This window comes from Aotus nancymaae, unplaced genomic scaffold, assembly GCF_030222135.1.
Source record: "Aotus nancymaae isolate 86718 unplaced genomic scaffold, 86718_ANA_hifiasm-v0.15.2.pri h1tg000036l, whole genome shotgun sequence".
Classification (NCBI taxonomy): domain Eukaryota; kingdom Metazoa; phylum Chordata; class Mammalia; order Primates; family Aotidae; genus Aotus; species Aotus nancymaae.
The window spans coordinates 91,660,664-91,680,228 of NW_026988450.1; the positions used below are offsets into that span (position 1 = coordinate 91,660,664).

Here is a 19,565-nt window from a genome sequence, read left to right on the forward strand (position 1 = left end):
CCAGGGGTCTGATAGCAAAGCCTATGAGCTCACCACTGCCCAGTACTGCAGAAGGTTAAGGTTTGAGGTGTCTTCTGTCTTATTTCTCTTCCCCACTTTGTGCTCTCCATCCAGGATGGGAAAGAAACACAATGGTCAGGACATGGCTGCCTTCTCCTTTGCATCCCCACTTGGTCCAAGACATTCTTGCAGGTCATTGGGTATAACATGGATCCATCCTCTAGACTAAAGTACAGCTGACCCTGAATGACACGAGTTTGAGCTGCACAGGTCCACTTACACACAAATGCTTTTCCAGTAATATGTTGAAAATTTTGTGGACATTTGCAACAATTTGAAAAATTTGGCGGACAAACCATGTAGCCTAGAAATATCAAAAAAATTAAGAAAAAGCTAGATATATCATGAATACAAAAATATACAAATAGATACTATTTATGTGTTAATCAACTGTTTATGTTATCCATGTGGCTTCTGGTCAACAGTAAGCTATTATTAGTAGGTAAGTTTTTGGGAAGTGGGAAGTTATGTACAGATTTTTGGCTGCAATGCAGAAGTCAAAACAACCCCCACATTGTTCAAGGGTCAACTGTATTTCTCAAAGGCAGATTTCAAAAAATAAAACCTGGAGGTTTCACACCTTGTCAAGAGACCAGGCACAGTGCCTTACGCCTATAATCCTAGCACTTTGGGAGGCTGAGGTAAGTGGATCACCTGAGGTCAGGAGTTCGAGACTAGCCTGGCCAACGTGGTAAAACTCTGTCTCTACTAAAAATACAAAACTTAGCCAGGCGTGGTGTTGTGCACCTGTAGTCGCAGCTACTCGGGAGGTTGAGGCAGGAAAACTGCTTGAACCCGGTTGCAATGAGGTGAGATCGTACCACTGCACTCCAGCCTGGGTGACAGAGCAAGACTCCATCTCAAAAAAAAAAAAGAAAGAACTGTGTCAAGAATCTAATGTCTTCTCCATTGCACAGCTCGGAAAATAAAAGGAAGAAGCCACTGAAACGAAAACAGAAATATTTTTGTTATATAAACTTCAGGTAGCCCGACTGCTTCCCTATCACGTTCTGCTAGTGTATGAGCCTCTGGGTAGAAAGTTACATCAGCAACAGTTTTCTACTAATCTGAATTATCTAGCGTTGCAATAACAATGTTTACCTCTTCATCTTCAACATCAGACAAGGAAACCGACGTGGGGAGCCTGCTAGGCAGCAGAGATGCACCTTTTAACTTACTCACACTTTGAGAAGAAAACAAATCCTGTTGGATTGAAATTAAAGTTGCCGGTTAATAGGAATTATCAGTTTCAGTATAAAACATGAGTGACTCAGACATGACGGCTGCCATGTGTCTAGGTTTCTTTTCTTAGAGGGAAGGTGACTCAGACTGAGACCTTAAAGAGACAGGCCTCAGGGTCTGTCCAGCGTATGTGCAATGGCAGTAAGGAGGAGGAAAGCCACAGGATATGGTGGCCTTGCAGAGCCCAGAGGCTTCTGTATTCCCACCTGAATGACAGAAGGCAGGAAGAAGTTTTCTAATCAATTTCCTATAGCACGCTAAAAAACTAAATAAATAAGAATAACTTCCCGTTACTGTCTAAAGAATCAGAGATTAGATAGGTTCAATATAGGAACAAGGGCTAGATTCTCAAATTAAAGGAGCTACAACTATTTTATTTAGTAACACACTGCTCTCCTAAGATTATAAACTATTTTAAATAAATACAAATTAAATTTGTATTTTAAAACGTTTGCTACTCCTCTTAGCTCAACTATAGGTATAAGATGTTGCAAACCAGGAAAAGATCTGTTGGATTAAGAAACTTTCAGCCAGGCACAGTGGCTCATGCCTATAATCCCAGGATTTTGGGAGGCCGGGGAGGATGTAACACCTGAGGTCAGGAGTTCGAGACCAGCCTGGGCAAAATGATGAAACCCAGTCTCTACTAAAAATACAAAATTAGCCAGGCATGGTGGTGGGTGCCTATAATCCCAGCTACTTGGGAGGCTGAGGCAGGAGAATCGCTTGAACCTGGGAGGCAGAGGTTGCAGTGAGTGGAGATCGCACCATTGCACTCCAGTCTGGGCAACAAGAGCGAAACTCCAACTCAAAAAAAAGTAAAAAAGAAAAAGAAAAAGAAATTTTCAAAATGTTATAAGACATCAGCTTATCCTGCAAAGAAATACCTGCAAATTGAGCTACATGAAGTAGAAACATAAAATGGGACATCTATTCCCTTGGGAAGAGAAACTTCAATACACAAGAGCCAAACAATTAAACAGGACAAGAACATATTTTCTAAGACTTCTTCGGACAGTTTTTTAAAAATTATGGAGTCAATGTCTATTCCTCAAGTATAGACCTAATGAGTTCACTAAGGGAGCTCTCCTCCACACAGTGGTTTTCCCCTGTGCTCCCAGGAGTCCCATGGGTTTATTTAGCTAGAAGAGGCCACATGGGGAGCTCCAGGCATCCCGTACCCCTCCCGCGTGTTACACAACGGCAAGAGAAAGGGTTCTGCTGATTTAAGAAAATGAAAGTAAATCAAAGCGAAGAACAGAAACAAATGTCAACATCACAGTTTTGGACCCTTAACTAATACCTTTCTTGGTAATGGAAAAAAGACACTTCCATTACTTCAAATAGGTTACCCCAAAATGACTTCACAGGGTAAGCTTCAGCTCCACACTTGAGATACAGAGGAGTCAGGAAGCATTCCTTCTGGTCCAAAGCTTTATCTCCTAGACTGCCTTGGTTTTACTTCTCCTTGACTAAGAATCCCAGCAATATCCAATAAAAACATTCACTCTATGATGATACACATGGGGCAAAGCCTTTGGTAGGGGTTTTCACACAAGTCTGCGAGTTCATTTCCGCTCCCATCATCAAGAAGGGGAGCCTATGGCCCCTCCCCATGAACCTGGATGGGCCTCTGTGACCACCTTGACCAACAAATGGAACAAAAGGAACACTGCTGACTTCCAAGGCTGGAACACAGAAGGCAACATGACCTCCACCTGGCTCTCTCTGAGGACTCTCCCCTACAGCCCCAAGCCAGCATCTAAGAGGCTGGCTTCTCTGACTGCAGGCTAGAAGCCACACAGGCCTAGCAAGAGATATCCCATGGGCCCCAGTGCCCTGTTACCAGTGTGAGCAGAACCTAAGCCCAGCCACCTTCAGACACCAGACAATGTGTCAGTGACAATGTCCTAGCTAAGCCTAGTCAACCTCTAGAACTGTGAGATAACAAAAATATTGGTGTTGTAAACTACTAAGTTTTGGAGTTGTTTCACAGCAATAAATAACCAGAACACCTTGTAAGTCACTGAAATTGGTCACATTTGATTTTCTTGTCTAGTCGACAAATACTGAATGGCTTACCACATGCCAAGCACTGATATTAAGGACAGGGTGTTAGGGATACAAACAAGGAATGAAAAGTCCTGCCCTCGTGGCACTTACTTTAGAGGGAAGTAGAGACAATGAATAAGTAAATCTACATTGTCCCTGGCAACATATGCTGTGGTAAACAGTGAAACAGAAGAGAGGACCAGGAGCTCAGGATGGTGTGTGCTAGCGCTTCCTGTTGTGTGTAATTCATCAGGGAAGCCTCACAGAGAACCCGAAGAGTGAGGAAGGAAGCTGGATGCTGGGAACAGCATTACTCAGAGTGGCGGGGGTCAGTGCAAAGACCCCGAGGTGCAGGTGTGGGATCCATGAGGATAAGACACTGCACGCTCCACCATGCTGTATGTCGGGGGTCAGGGTTGTGACTTAAGTGGACTTTGGCTAATTCACGTTTTGTACACTAGCCTTCAGTGAATTAATAGCCTCAAAGATATTCTTCACATCAAGGGCAATCACTCTACTTCCAAAGGGTTTCATGTACATCCTCACTGTGAGTGCAAAGTCCAACCATGAGAGCCTAACCTACAGCCCACAGTTTCTTGAAATACATGTAAGTTTCTGCCATGTCCACATACTTTTCTGTAAAATGGGCTTATTACTTCCCATTACATTCTCATACAGGTCTCTGATCTCCTAAAAGGCTAACTTAAAATTACATCTAAGAGGACCTAGGCCTGAGGGACTCAGGAAAAGCAGTGAAGCTTTGGAGAGTTGGTTCTAAGGTGCCTGGGGGGACCAAAGCAACCTGTGAAGCAGGGTCCCACAGCCTATTAGCAGTCTCAGTCTCAGTAAGACAGATGGCTATGCCAGAATCCATCTGCTATAGCACTTAGCCACTTTCTAGTTAGTGAGAATGTCAATAAAAGAAGTAGCAAGGTCACCTCCACTCTGGTGCAAGCACCTCATCACATCATGAGCCCATAAACAGTCTAAAGTCTAGGCATCCTAAAGAGCGAGTACTTTCATCCCAGGAGATTAAGTAAAGTCCAACCCAAAGTGAAAAGGAAATATATTGCTTTCTAAAGATCCCATGCTCTCAAGAGATTATTTATTTATTTTGAGATGAAGTCTTGCTCTGTTGCCCAGGCTGGAGTGCAGTGGGGCCATCTCGGCTCACTGCAACCTCTGCCTCCCAGGTTCAAGTGAATCTCCTGTCTTAGCCTCCCAAGTAGCTGGGATTACAGGCACACACCACCATGCCCAGCTAATTTTTGTATTTTTAGTAGAGACAGGGTTTCATCATGTTGGCCAGGATGGTCTCGAACTCGTGACCTCAGGTGTCCACCTGCCTTGGCTTCCCAAAGTGCCAGGATTACAGGCATGAGCCACTACGCCCGGCCTCAAGAGATTATTTTTAAAGAACTGGAATACGCCGGGCGCGGTGGCTCATGCCTGTAATCTCAGCACTTTGGGAGGCTGAGGCAGGTGGATCACGAGGTCAAGAGATCAAGACCATCCTGGTCAACATGGTGAAACCCCGTCTCTACTAAACATACAAAAAATTAGCTGGGCATGGTGGTGCGTGCCTGTAATCCCAGCTACTCAGGAGGCTGAGGCAGGAGAATTGCCTGAACCCAGGAGGCGGAGGTTGCGGTGAGCCAAGATCGCACCATTGCACTCCAGCCTGGGTAACGAGAGCGAAACTCCGTCTCAAAAAAAAAAAAAAAAAAGAACTGGAATACTTCACAAAAAGTCTTACAACTCTACTGAGGAAAATCTGATTCAGAAATAGTTACTCTGTCATATCCATAGGCCAATACTCACAACTAAGGAAAAGAATACCGTACCTCAGAGTCCTCCTCATCCGAAAATAAGCCTTTTTGAGTCTTTGTCTCTGATGAGGGTTTGAGATTTTTGCTGGAAGGTAAGGTAACCTTTGATGGGGAAAACAAAAAGACAAAGAAAAATTAAGGATTAACAAATAAGATATCCAGAAAAGAGGGTTTACTCAATCAACCACTTAGAAAATGCAAGGAGTCTCTGCTGTGATAGACACCAAACCGAGGGAGCTGTTAAGAGAACAGTGAGACAAATAAAGGACACATCTGGTGTATCAGGAAGCAGGACACACTGCCTGGGTCAATCAGTGCACAGATGGGACATGTGCAGTGAGAGAGAGAGTAGAAAGGCAGGCTGCCCCAGGGGCCTGTCAGGTTCTGAATGCTGGGCCTTAGGTGGTCGGCAGGAGAAAGTCAGGGTTCACAGAGAGAACACAGCATGATGAGATGAACTGTAGAAAGAGGAGGGACCAGCTGTGCAGAACAGCAGCAAAAGGTCAAGCAGCCAGAAGGGCTTAAAGACTGCTGGGGACACAATGACTGGCCAAACGCAGGTCAACCTGAGCATCAAAAAGAACAATGGCCTGGCCAACATGGTCAAACTCCATCTCTACAAAAAATATAAAAATTAGCTGGGAGTGGTGGTGTGTGCATGTAGTCCCAGCTACTTGGGAGGCTGAGACTGGAGAATCACTTGAACCCCATAGGTTTAGGCTCCAGTCAACTATGATTATGCCACTATACTCCAGCCTGGGCAACAGAGCAAGACCCTGTCTCAAAAAAAAAAAAAAAAAGGAGGAAGAATGATGGTAATGGATTATCATATACACTGAAGAATAAATCCATGATCCCAAAGCAATATTAAAAATGGGGGAAGGAGTGGAAGAGAAAACTCTTTATTCAGAAGAATGCCAACTAATAAAGAACTTAAAAAACAGTGGTTTATGCCCACTAACAGGTTAACTGATTTCAGGAAAAGATCATCCATGGATTTTAAAAACACTGTATAAAAGGCTGGGAGAGAACAGATATTCATACTGTGTCCAACTATCACTTTAGAGGTCAACTTATCAATGGCAAAAGAGAACAGGGTACCTTTTCAATGAAGCAGTGTGGTGGGCACCCTAACAACCAAGTGACAAACTTGTCAGAAAGAGGCAGACAGTGAACCTGATGTGTCTTGGGAGGTGATACAACAGGAAGTGCACAACCCTGCCTGCTTGTATTCTTGCCAAAACTGCTGACCCTGAATTTAATCATAGGAAAATAATAAAGCAAATGCACAATGTCACACATTCTACAAGACAACTGGCTGGACATTCAAAAAAATGTGGGAGGTGCTGCTCCAGATTAAAGAGATCAAAGAGAGCACGACCAAATGCAATGTAGACACACTGCCTGAATCCTGGTTTTTAAAAAAAAAAAAAAAAAAAAAAAAAATCAAAACACACAAAAAATACTATAAATCAGGGGTCCCCAACCCCGGGCTGCAGACCAGTCCATGGCCGGTTAAGAACCCGGCCCCACAGCAGGAGGTGAGGTGAGCAGCAAGCATTACCACCTGAGCTCTGCCTCCTGTCAGATCAACCACAGCGTTAGATTCTCATAGGAGGGCAAACCCTACTGTGAACTGCGCATGCAAGTGATCTAGGTTGCAGGCTGCACTCTTCTTTATGTCCCTAATGCAAAAAAGGTTGTGGACCGCTGCTATAAATAGCATTTTGGGGACAAGAGAGGAAATTAGAATGTGGACTATATTGGTGGGGAGATTTTACAAAGACATTTTGAGGCAAACTGCAGCAATTCAAATACAGACTAGATATTAAGAGTCTACTATAGAATGACTGTTCATCTCACAGCTGTTGATAATGGCATTGTGGTTATAAGGAAGTCTTTTCAAGAGAGGCTGAATGAAATATTTAGGGGTAGAATGTCCCAATGACTACATGCAATCAGTTCCATGCAGCAAACAGTTAAAATAACTTACACGCAAATAGTTCAGGGAAAAAACAGGTATGTAACAAAGTTTACATCTATAACCCTAAGAACTGATCAATCCGGGTGGTAGTTATTTGAGTGTTCACTGCAATCTTCTTTCCACTTTCTGTTTGAAGTTCTTTAATATGAATGTGAAAGGGAACAATACTTCCCTCTGGGCTCCAGATGAATTCTTAAGATGCCCCAGATCAATGCTCCTGCATTCACTCTTCCCTCCTGCTCACCTTTTTTTCTGCTCTTGCTTTATTTTCGTCTGTCTGACTCACAGTGGCTTCTGGAAATGCTTCAACTTTTTCTTTGAATAGATCTCCTTCTTCGTCATCAAAGATATCAGCAGTGGATTGGATTTTGCCTTTAAAAAATAGCAAGGCATAAAATTACACTAAGGTCAAAAATCTACCACAAAATTTGTAGATTTAAAATTCTTCCCTCCCGAAGAATAAATAGAAAAGTTACGTTGTTACAGTAAGTGAAACTATACTCTTCCCTTGGAATTTTTCAAAGAGCATAGTAGCAGCTCAGTTGAAAACAGAACAGATAGTTTAACCATGCAGCTGACATGCTTATCCAAACAGCAGCCTCCTGTGCTTAGAGTAGCTTGGACTGGCTTAAAAGGTGAAGAAAGATCTAGAGGAAGAAAGATTATTTAAGAGGGCCACCAAGTCAATCATCTAAGCAATCTGAGAAGTGAGGGCTTGGCTCCTCCTTTTAAAAAAAAAATCAAACTATACGAAAGCAGATAAAAGCAAATACTGAAATCCCCTCATAACTCCACCTGCCTACTCGAACAAGATGGACATTGGGAACAGTTCAGCATACATGCTTCTAATTCCCCCAAAGGATATACTAATGAATTAACTTTACTTATTTACAAATAAGGCTATAAATTAGAAGATAATTTGAATAATATGTCTTACCATTTGCATTTTCCATTTAATGTACCTATAAAATCTTTCCAAGTCAACAGGCATAGACCCTTTTTTTTTTTAAACAGTCGCCAATATTCCACTGAATGGAAGGGCCATAGCTCACCCTACTGATAAATCTGAGTAATTTCCAAACTTTCACTACCACAAGCACTGCTGGACTGAGTGAGGCATATGTTGCTGAAATGAGGGCACTGGCTCATGAATGTCCAGAGACTAGGAGTTGTCAAACAAAGCAGCATCAATTTACTAGTGATTCTAAATCAGTTCTCAAAGACACCCACTAAGTGAGAGCCCTGTGGAGCAACAAAAAGCACTACTAACTTCCTTTACTGTCATCTTCACCTGGACCTGCGTGCATTCTGCATCCATTTGCACTCTTTCTAGATTAACTAGGCTTTTATTTTCCTTCACACTTCTGCTTCCATCCTTACTTTCTACACCTAACACTGAAAAAGGAGAGGAAGTCCAGACAGCGTGCTTCTAAATGCATTCTGGTTCTATCTATTCCTATTCCAACATTTTTTATTTTTTCAAGTTCCTGAAAATTATGTGCACCTTAGGGATCTACCTTTCTTTTCAGGAAAAGCAGTCAATGAATCTAAGTCTTGCTATTCCAAGTGTGATCCACAGACCACAAAGTTTGCTGGAAATGCACAATCTCAGGCCCCACCCTAGACCTACTGAATTGGAATCTTCATTTTGACAAAAGCCCCTGGGAGATTCATCTGCACATAAAAAACAAATGATTTACAGGAATGACTTCAGGGACACAGGACTTACATTTAAGAGGAAAAGAAAGGAGAATGTCAAAGTAGCCAAGGGGCTGAAAACCCCATCACAGGAGGAAAGACCAAGGCCACCTGAGCTTTTTGGCGGAGAGAAGAGAAGGTGGGAACTAAATGGCCAGCACACAACATGCTGCTCATGTAATTGACTAAGGTCTGCTGGAAGAAAGTATGATTAAAACATTATAATTCCAAAGGTCAGAACTAGAAATTGTGAACAAAAATTATAGGGAAAAAGATTTCAGCTCTCTATAAGGAAAATAATAGTAATTAGCTTCCAGAGCAGAAAAGATTGGTTCATAAAAGAGGCCTCCCAGGCACCATAGCTATGTAAGTACAGACAACAGCTCAATGACAGGAATGCTGGAGAAGGGATCTGGTATTATAAGAGATACAAACTAGGGGAGCTTATGTCCCTTTATAGGCAACATTTTTTTTTCTGGCTGAAGTACCAGAAACAGAGGCAGAAACAGGTACCCGTCTTGGAAGATTTGCTGCAGGGTGCTGAGAAAAAGTCGTCATCACCATCATCATCAAAGAGGCCAGTGGGAGGTGTAAGGTATGGGCTTTTTCTTGGAATGGGCTGCTCAGGCTTTTGGGGCTCCTTCAATGATGAAATGGAGACAGCACCAAACACATCTGTGTCTCCTGTGGGCAGAGGGACAAGATAGCCACAGCTGTGAGCCAGTGTGAACCTGTTGACTTTACAGAAAAAATTACCACCCACCAAGAACTTTTCATTTCAGTTAATTCACAAAATGCATCAACAGGGCCCAATAACCTCCATCCATTACTGCTACAGAACATCCCACAATGCAGAATCACCAGGTCACTCAAATACAGAAAAGTCCAAGGCCACTGAGCTCTAGGAGAATAAGAGCTAACATGAGTAGATGAGCTCTTTCTATAAGCTGCTCAAAGCCCTTTGAAGCTCCCAGGTGCTTCCTTGTCTCCAGCCAGGCTTTAGAAGATGATAATTTTAAAAATGAAAAAACAGTATTTGTGTTCTTTTAAGAAAACAAACCTTAAGTTATATTACCTAAAAATACAGAAACAGCTCCTGCTGGGATTTTCTTTCCAGGTTTGGATGATAAAGACTCTAGAATGAAATAGCAAGAGATAACCATTTTACAAGGAAAATAACTTTCCTTGCAATTTTCTTCCTGAAATATATGCAATGTAATATATGCAGTTAGTACCAGACGTTTTGAAACTAATTTTTCCTAAACAAGCCATTTTAAAATGCTTTAGTATTTTCCTCTCTACCAATGTCAGGACTTTTTTTCTTGACTCCTCCTCAATCTCCATCACTCCCCTTCCTAAAAAAAGGACTTTTTTCTTTTGGAATTAACACAATCCAAGCTATGACTCCCATGGAAGAGCATGCTGACTGTGATCAAGCCACAATAGTGGGTCGGCTGGGGAACACCAAGGGAGGTAGTGAGCACCACTGGCGGAGGCAGGGACAGCATGACCAGGGCTCCCCCAAACAGTTCCAGCTCTACTCATTCCAGTTGGATAAAAATGAACAAGTAAAAAGGAACAGCAAAAATGTGTGAGTCATCAGTAGAAAAAAAAAGAAGACAGCCGGGTGAGGTGGCTCATGCCTATAATCCCAGCACTTTGGGAGGCTGAGGCGGGTGGATCACGAGGTCAAGAGATCAAAAACATCCTGGCCAACATGGTGAAACCCTGTCTATACTAAAAATACAAAAACTTAAAAAAAAAAAAAAGAAAAAAGACAATAAGAGCAAAGAGGGAAACCAAGCAAGTCACCTCTGCCAAACCATGGACAGCAGAAAGCAGAGGGCAGCCAGGTAAGCAGTCAGCACAGCAAGCACAAGGAGCGGCCCACGAGGCCCAGCTCTGATGCGTGTGCCCAGGAGACGCGGAGCTTAAAATCACTAATTCTCAAGTCCCGAGAATTACCACAAACCTAATTGAGTAACATTTGTAAGTTAAGAAATAGATTTATATTTGTGCTTTTTAAAAACTACACAGATGGGTCATGTGCAGTGGCTCAGGCCTGTAATCCCAGCACTTTGGGAGGCTAAGGTGGGTAATAACTTGAGGATAGGAGTTTAAGACCAGCCTGTCCAACTGTCCAACATGGTGAAACCTTCCTGTCTCTACTAATATATACATATATATATATATATATAAAACTAAGGTCTGCTGGAAGAAAGTGTATATAAAACTTTACAGATGATTTTAATGCACACTGGGTTGGGGAATTACTGGTCTCCAACTTATATGCAGAATGTTAAAAATGTTTCTTTAAATTAAACTTCATTAAATGAGAACCATTCTCAACATTGCTCTAGGGTACTTTTCTTGTCTGACTTTTGATGAGTTCTCCTAACAAAGAGGCAAGACTGTGATGTGGGTTTGCAGATGGTACTCTGTTTTTTCCAAGACATGAATTAGTGAAGATGAATTACTTTCAACTGGACCAAGGTCAAAATAACAGCTTCCTGCTCAACGCAGAAACAAGACTTGGGAACAACCTCGAGGTTCCATCTCCTAATGAGAAAGACACTTTTGGAACTCTGCGCACTGAGACGCAGTTGGCCAGCCCCCAGCTTACCCTCCTTAACAGAGGCTTCAGCTTGTCGATCCTGGGGGGCTTCCGTGAAGAAGTCACTCTGGTTGTAATAACGTATATGACAAAGGATTAAAAAAAAAAAAAAACAGGAGAAAGCATAGCTGCATTTGAGGATTTCTAAGGAAAAGTAACCTATAAGATTTAAAACTACGTATTTACTATGCTCAGGAATGAAATACGAAGATGAAAGATAACAGATAAGAGAAGAAACAATCACCTAGTAAATTATTCACACTAACAAGTGCACATCTTCTCCTCACCTAACAAAGGATAGAAGAATACGGTATTTCTCACTCTGAGATTCTTAGTTCAAAATGTCCCAAAATCTGAAAATAGAAACAACTTCCAACTGAGAAGCTGTTTTCTCCCACTAAAGAAACAAAGCATATTTCTTCCTTGTGAACCCGATACAGCTGCAGGGAGTGTCGCTGGGTACCATGGACTCACCTCCTCATCCTCATCATCAAAGAGCCCCTTGCCCCCACTAAACAGGCCACCTCGAGAGTCAAATGGTGAGAAGTCCTCATCGGTCAGCTTAGGGGGTGCGAATAAGTTATCCTCTTCATCTAGCAAACAGAAAGCAATGTTTTGCAGGGAGCATTAAAGATGGGTCTGGAACCCAGATTCCCGGGTTGGCATCTGCAACATCTCCAAACTGGCAAGGAGTTTATCTGACCCTATTTAACAAAGTGTGAGGCGGTCTGATGAATTTCACACTAAACCCCTGGCATAGTCCACTGATGCCCTCAAAAGGCCCTGTGGGCCCCCACTCTCAAATATGTCAATGCTTGCAGCAGAGAGCATTCATTCTCTAGGCCAGCATCCTTGATCTAGATTTACTTTGAAGGAAGTATTAGGGTCAGATGCCATATTCAAGACCCATTTCCCCAACAATCTGGGGGGAGGAAGGGTAGACTAAACAAAGGGATCTGCAGACTGACACAGGGACAAGTGGAATGCAGCAGACATGACTGCTTAATATGAAAAGGCCTGATATATTCCTTACAAACAAATGCTAGAGATCCCTAAGTTTCTGTGCTTCTAGAGAATTCTAGAAAGACAAGACATGATTGCTCTAAAATCTAATAAATCAAACATTTACAGGCATTTTTAGTCCATACCCCATCTCCTCCCAGCACCCCAAAACATGCTTTCAGAGGCTAAAAAAAGTAAATGGAGACAGACCCATTTGTCAGAGGGAAAACAGCATGCAAAGCAGTACTTTATGAATTATGTAAGCAACATACCTGAGTCAAAAGTCTCCTAAATTAATAGAATTGATGGAAAAGGCCCACCGTCTGAAGTTCTCCTTTCCTTCTTCTCTTTCAGTGTCTTCCGAGGTTTTGCTTCTCCTTAGGATAAGGCTTGAAAAGCATAGGTCACAGTTTTAATAGTACTAAGTCCTCCCTCAGTATACACATCCTGTTTCTCTACAAGTCTGTCATCCTCATAACTCATAGCTAAGAACAAGACAACTGCCTTCCATCTCAGCTTCACCAGAGCATTGAACCCCCTGCCCTGCCCATGGTAGGCACTCAAGAGTCTCTTTGTAAGGCAGAAGGCTTCTGCTTTCATACCAGCTCATGTGCGTATCAGAATCATATTTGTTGAAAGAATTATGATGCTAACTTTCTACCCTGTTATATAACTAGAATGTGCTATTATATAGTACATTCTTATTTGTTCAAAATACAGGAGTAAATATTCAGCCAGGAATTCTTAAGCTGTTGCCTATGGTTCTCTGGAGTTTCCATTAATCCCCTGAAATTATATGTAAAGTATTATCTAGATGTGTACACGTACATTTTGCTTGTGGGTCCACAGCGTTCAGTTATCAAAAGGAGTTCATTAACCAAAAAAGGAGTAAGCGCTACAATTTAAGCCTCTTCTGCATTTGTAGTTACTAATAAAAAGGGAAACCTGCTTGTGGTGAAGCCAGCAGAAGGCCCTGCACTACCCCTCCCCTACTTCTTGTCAATGTGGCTGGGGCTCACTTGTTGGCTCCTCGTCCACTCGGCCCACGGCGTCACCCTTGATGCGGGCAGCCAGCTCATTAGCAAATGACGTACGTCTGCTTCTTTTCTACAGCAGGAGAAATCAAAAGAGTCACTTTTTTGTAAAAAAGCAGTACACTTCACTTTTGGACACCTAAAAACATTATGTATACAAGAGCAAAGAAATTCAACTGAGAAAAAAACAGTGTAATTAAATGAATTTAAACATGTACACTATACATATGTACACTATACAGCTCACCCAAGGAATAGGACTCATAAAATGTTCCTTCAAAGAGAGACGTTCTTTGATTTTCTTACTTTTATAGTACTTCACTTTAATACTTAAAAATCTAAATAAGAAAATAAGAATAAGCTGCATGGGGAGAAAGACAGGAGCACTAGGGTCTTGAAACTCGGGAACCACACACATTCTGAATGATTTGACTCATAAAATCATAACATCTGGACAGGAAAGTGGTACTTGCAATTTGAGATGCTCGCCATTATCTTCTGAAGTGTAAATGAAATGAGAAATATGCAAAAATGAGAGTGATACAAAGTAAGTGACAATACAAGAAACAAGTCATCAGTGCTAAAACCCTGCCAAGCAACAGCAACTACAGTCTTCCTTACAGGTCTAGTACTTTCTTCAATGTCCTCAATATCTTCCTCCTTCTTCTCGGAGTCAGCAAAAAGGTCACAACCATCATCATCCTCTTCTTCATCACTCATTTGTGTCGCGTGCTAAGAGTATAAAATAATCAGATTAGAACCATTAGATAGTCACCAAGCTGAAGAAGAGATATTGTCACTTAGCCTTTAGGCTCCTCCTTCAAAGAGGTAACATCTTTTTAAAATAATAATCATAATTATGATGCAGCAAGTTATGAAGCAGCAGATAAGCTGGAACAAATAATACACAAGCTTTACTTGGAATCTAAATAAAAATATATTATTTAATAAGACTGGAACAACAAGAATAAAAAAAGCAAAATATTGAAATATCAAAACTGGTTGTTACTAGAGAAATATTTTTATTTTTGAGAAGGAGTTTCACTCTTGTTGCTCAGGCTGGAGTGCAACGGGGTGATCCTGGCTCACTGCAACCTCCATTTCCTGGGTTCAAGGGACTCTCCTGCCTCAGCTTCCTGAGTAACTGGGATTACAGGTACCTGCCATCACAGATGGCTAATTTTTGTATTTTTGGTAGAAACAGGGTTTCACCATGCTGGCCAGGCTGGTCTCAAACTCCTGATCTCAAGTGATCCGCCCACCTTGGCTTCCCATAGTGCTGGGATGACAGGCATGAGCCACCGTGCCTGGCCTAATACCAGAGAAATAGAAACAAAATCAGCATAGTCTGACCTTAGTAAGAATACTGAGTAATAGTTAAAAGGTAAAAGCTGTAACAACTAGAGAGCCATCCAAGGTAGGTCACGCAAAAAAGTGCAGAATAACAAATCCAGCACGATACCACCTCTGCATACACTATAGAATTTCTGTGGAAACAGGTGCATTTACAAAAGCAAAGAGAAAGACCTGGAAAGACATGCTCCCAGAGCATGACCCCAGTTACCTCTGAAGAGTATGCAGAGAAGGAAAGAACTGGAAGGCTCAAACTTAGCCTCATCTGTTAAGTTCTAATTTTTCCAAAGGTATATACTACTATGTATAATTAGAAATTTTTTTTTTCAATGTTTGAATCAACAAACTGTGCCAGGCATGTTACTAAAAGCACTTTATTACCTAATTTAATCCTTAAAACTTTGAGGTTGGCCGCAGCACACAGAACCAACCTGTTGCATAAGCAGGTGTTTTTAATCACTATATTGTACTGTTTTGAAACACTGTTTGTGGTCAGGCGTGGTGACTCATGCCTGTCATCCCAGCACTTTGGGAGGCCAAGACGAGTGGATCACCTGAGGTTACGAGTTCAAGATTAGCCTGGCCAACATGGTGAAACCCTGTCTCTACTAAAAATACAAAAATTAGCTGGATGTGGTGGCAGGCACCTGTAATCCCAGCTACTAGGGAGGCTGAGACTGAAGAACTGCTTGAACCTGGGAGGTGGAAGTTGCAGTGAGCCGAGATCATGCCACTGCACTCCAGTCTGGGCAACAAGAGTGAAACCCTGTCTCAAAAAAATAAAAAAGAAAGAAAGAAAGAAAAACTGTTTGTGGCCAGGCATGGTGACTCACACCTGTAATCCCAGCACTTTGGGAGGCTGAGGCAGGCAATCACCTGAGGTCAGGAGTTCAAGATCAGCCTGGCCAACGTGGCGAAACCCCATCTCCACTAAAAATATAAAAACTAGCTGGGCGTGGTGGCGCATGCCTATAATCCCAACTACTTGGGAGTCTGAGGCACGAGAATCACTTAAACCCAGAAGGTGGAAGTTGCAGTGAGCCAAGATCGTGCCACTGCACTCCAGCCTGGGGGACAGAGCGAGACTCAGTTTCAAAAAAAAAGAAAAACTGTCTATATTTGCAGATTTTAATGGGAAATTCCATAGAAACAAATATCCTATGAAGAAAGACTGATTATTAAAATTATAAAGACGAACCACATTTATGAATACAACCAGAAAAATACAGTACCAACCAGAAAATACAAAATCCTTTATTTGATAGTTAAACATTTTTGTGAAAAAAATATTTCCCAGTTAAGAAATTGAAATGCAAATTTTTAGCAAAAAAAAAATTTTAAATCATCACCCCAGTGATGAGATTGTAGGAAAATCAACATGCATAATCTGTAATTTAGAAGTTCCACCAGACATTAAGAGTTATGTTAATAATTCTATACCACTTTATTCTGAAGAAACAGTTCACAGAAGCAAAGGATTTCTATGTATGAAAATATTGGCTGGGTATGGGGCTCACACCTGTGATCTCAGTACTCTGGGAGGCTGACTGGGTGGATTGCCTGAGCGCAGGAGTTCTAGACTAGCCTAGGAAACATGGGGAGACCCCGTCTCTACTAAAAATACAAAAAATTAGTCGGGCGTGGTGACATACACCTTAGTCCCAGCTACTCAGGGAGGCTGAGGCATAAGAATGGTTTGAACCCTGGAGGCAGAGACTGCAGTGAGCCAAGATCACACCACTGTACTCCAGCCTGGGCAACAGAGTCAGACTCTGTCTCAAAAAAAGAAAAGAAAATATTGAATACATTGTTACATCAAAAATAAAACTCTTCATACATTTAGAGACTATGACAGTATCATATTTAGTAAGTTTAAAAGTATATAGCAAAGACTATACAAAGCAAACTGCAAAGACTTTTTTAAATAAGGAGGCCGGGCGTGGTGACTCATGCCTGTAATCCCAGCACTTTGGGAGGCCGAGACAGGTGGATCATCTGAGATCAGGAGTTCGAGACCAGCCTGGCCAACATGGTAAAACCCCATCTCTAATAAAAACACAAAAAAATTAGCTGGCATGGTGGTGGGCGCCTGTAATTCCAGCCACTCAGGAGGCTGAGGCAGGAAAATTGCTTGAATCCTAGAGGCAGAAGTTGCAGTGAGCTGACATCGCACCATTGCACTCCAGCCTGGCCGCCAAGAGCAAACCTCCATCTCAAAAAATAAAATAAAATAAGGAAACATTTATGAAATGTTAACATAAAAGGGCAGAAAATAAAATATGCATACTATGAAAACAATATGCCCTTAGATATTCAAAAATTAAGATAACTGTACTAAGACAGTAGGGTCAGAAGTTTTCATCTTGTGAATATTCATTAATGTCACTACTAGCTTGTCTCCAGTTTTAAAACAGGAGAGGGGACACAGGAGAGGGGGACTCAGGAGAGGGACTCATGCAAAGCAATTCAGTTTGGGTAACTGAGTCTTCTTTTAGAGGCTCTATTTTCCAATTTGTTTTTTACTTCTTTGTTTTCTAAGAAAAATGAAGATAAACTATAAAGGAAAATTGGGAAAAAATATACAAAGGAAATAGCCTAAATACATGAAATGCCTAAAGGAAAATAAGTTGTATACTGAAAAAATCCTCACTTAGTCATAAATAAAATTCAAAAGTAATTTTAATATACATACTATGCTTCAATTAAAATGTAAAAACAAAGTCATTTCAACACATGAGCCTTACCCGGTTTTGATCATCGTCACTCTGATTGGCAAAATCTTCATCTGACTCCTTCGGAGGGGAAAAAAAAGGCTTTGTTGTTAAACAGGCTTTACTTCGAAGCACAGAAATGATTTCAGGTCTAAGTCTCTGGGCCAGGCTGATTCCATGTCAAATGGAGAAAAAGCTCTGACACTCAGTCTTTGTACTGACTACCGGTCACCTTAAGTATCAAGGTGCAGGTAGTGGGGCAGCTGGCAATATTGTCAAGGATTGTTCCAGTTAACATGTTATTGTTGTGGCTCACTTAAATGCCTCTAACAATTTGCTCACATCACCTGCACTTTCAACTCTTGCCTTTGGATTTAAAGTAAGAACTGCACATTAAACTAACTAAATTATCGAAAGTCAGTTTGTATTATTTTACATTTTGGACTATACTGTCTCTAGTTCCTCTTGATAGGACAAATACTTCATTAGGCCTAAGAAGGTAACATGAGTATTTGCTACCAGCAATTTAGTAAAGACCTACATCCATGGCTAAAAGCAAGGGATTCAGCTAATAGTTACTTAAGAAAGCTTATTTCCGGCTGTCAGATTTTTCTTTGTACGGCTGGAAGAAGGGCAGGGGAGGGAGAGTGTAGAAAGGGGGACCAATCAGAAGAGAAAAGCACACACACAACACTGTCTCCTTTCGGAAACCCCATACTCAAGGACTCTCCTTCAACATGGCTGTGTCCCTTGCAATAATGAATATCCCATCTAAAGAACAACTGCAGATTCAACTGTGGTCAAGGCCCACAGACTCAAACGCCAGACTAGGAAATGAGATTATGCTCTGTGGATATGAAGGTGCTAGAAGCAGCAGCAAAACAGAATGTATGTGGTTGCCTTCAGCATATCCTGCTCTACGTTTTACAGTTGACGAAAGTTCTAAATGTGTGTATTTTTTTTCTTAGAATTGTTCAAAGACAGAATATACTCAAGACTATATCCCAGGCAGAGATTCCACCAAAACATCTAAGCTGTCCTTCTCAAAAATATACTGGGTGAAGAAGGAATTTGGTGTCAAGGTGGGAGGTAGGATAACAGTGAAACAGATTACAGGAGCTTTCCTGATTATTGTACATAAGGCAAAAAGGAAATCTAACCCTAGATTAAAAGAACTCAGAATGTGGCTTCTATCACTGTTAAAAGCTTTATGGAAACAGATTACAAATTCACAGTTGTTATTTACTTAGCCTGCTAGGCCCATCTTAAGCTTGCTGCCCACCGTGACCTGGTCATACCAAACAGCCCTTACCTCTTCTTCTTTCTCTTCCTCACTGTCCACAATACTGCCACGATCACTGCCTACAGAGCCTTCTGTTGAGAAGAGAGATAAGGGTCACCACACCAATATTCACAAGAAAACGTCCTTAGCTCCTTCTCAAAATCACAAACCACCATACAAGAGCAACACGGAGATCTTGATAAAACCATCGATACCCATTTACTGGAATTAAAAGTGTCTTCATTATGGTAAGGAATCAGATATTTATGTAGTCTTTAAGTATCTCTCCTCAAAAAAATTATTCATTACAAAGAAAAAAAAACTGGCCTGTACTCTTTACAGACGTCAAGGTCATAAAAAGCAAAGAAAGGCTGTAACAGCACCAGACTAAAAGATAACTGGAGATTTGACAACTAAATGTGGTAACCGGCCCTGGATAGAGTCCTAGACCAGAGAACAAAAGAGAGAGACTGTAAAGGGTGCCACTGGGACAAATGGCAAAATGCGAACATAGCAGATTGGATAACAGATAATGTCCTGGCTTTTGTAATTCTACTATAGTTATACAAGAGATGTCCTTGTTCTTAGAAAACACACACAGAGGATCACCTGAGGTCAGGAGTTTGAGACCAACCTGGCAAACATAGTAAAGCCCCGTCTCTACTAAAAATACAAAAATTAGCCAGGTATGGTGGCGGGTGCCT

The 19,565-nt window shown here is 41.5% G+C and overlaps 1 pseudogene; it reads right to left on the minus strand.

Annotated features, from left to right (window-relative positions):
- Positions 1 to 19,565, minus strand: part of LOC135277938 (WASH complex subunit 2A-like) — a 56,776-nt pseudogene that overhangs the window by 21,205 nt on the left and 16,006 nt on the right.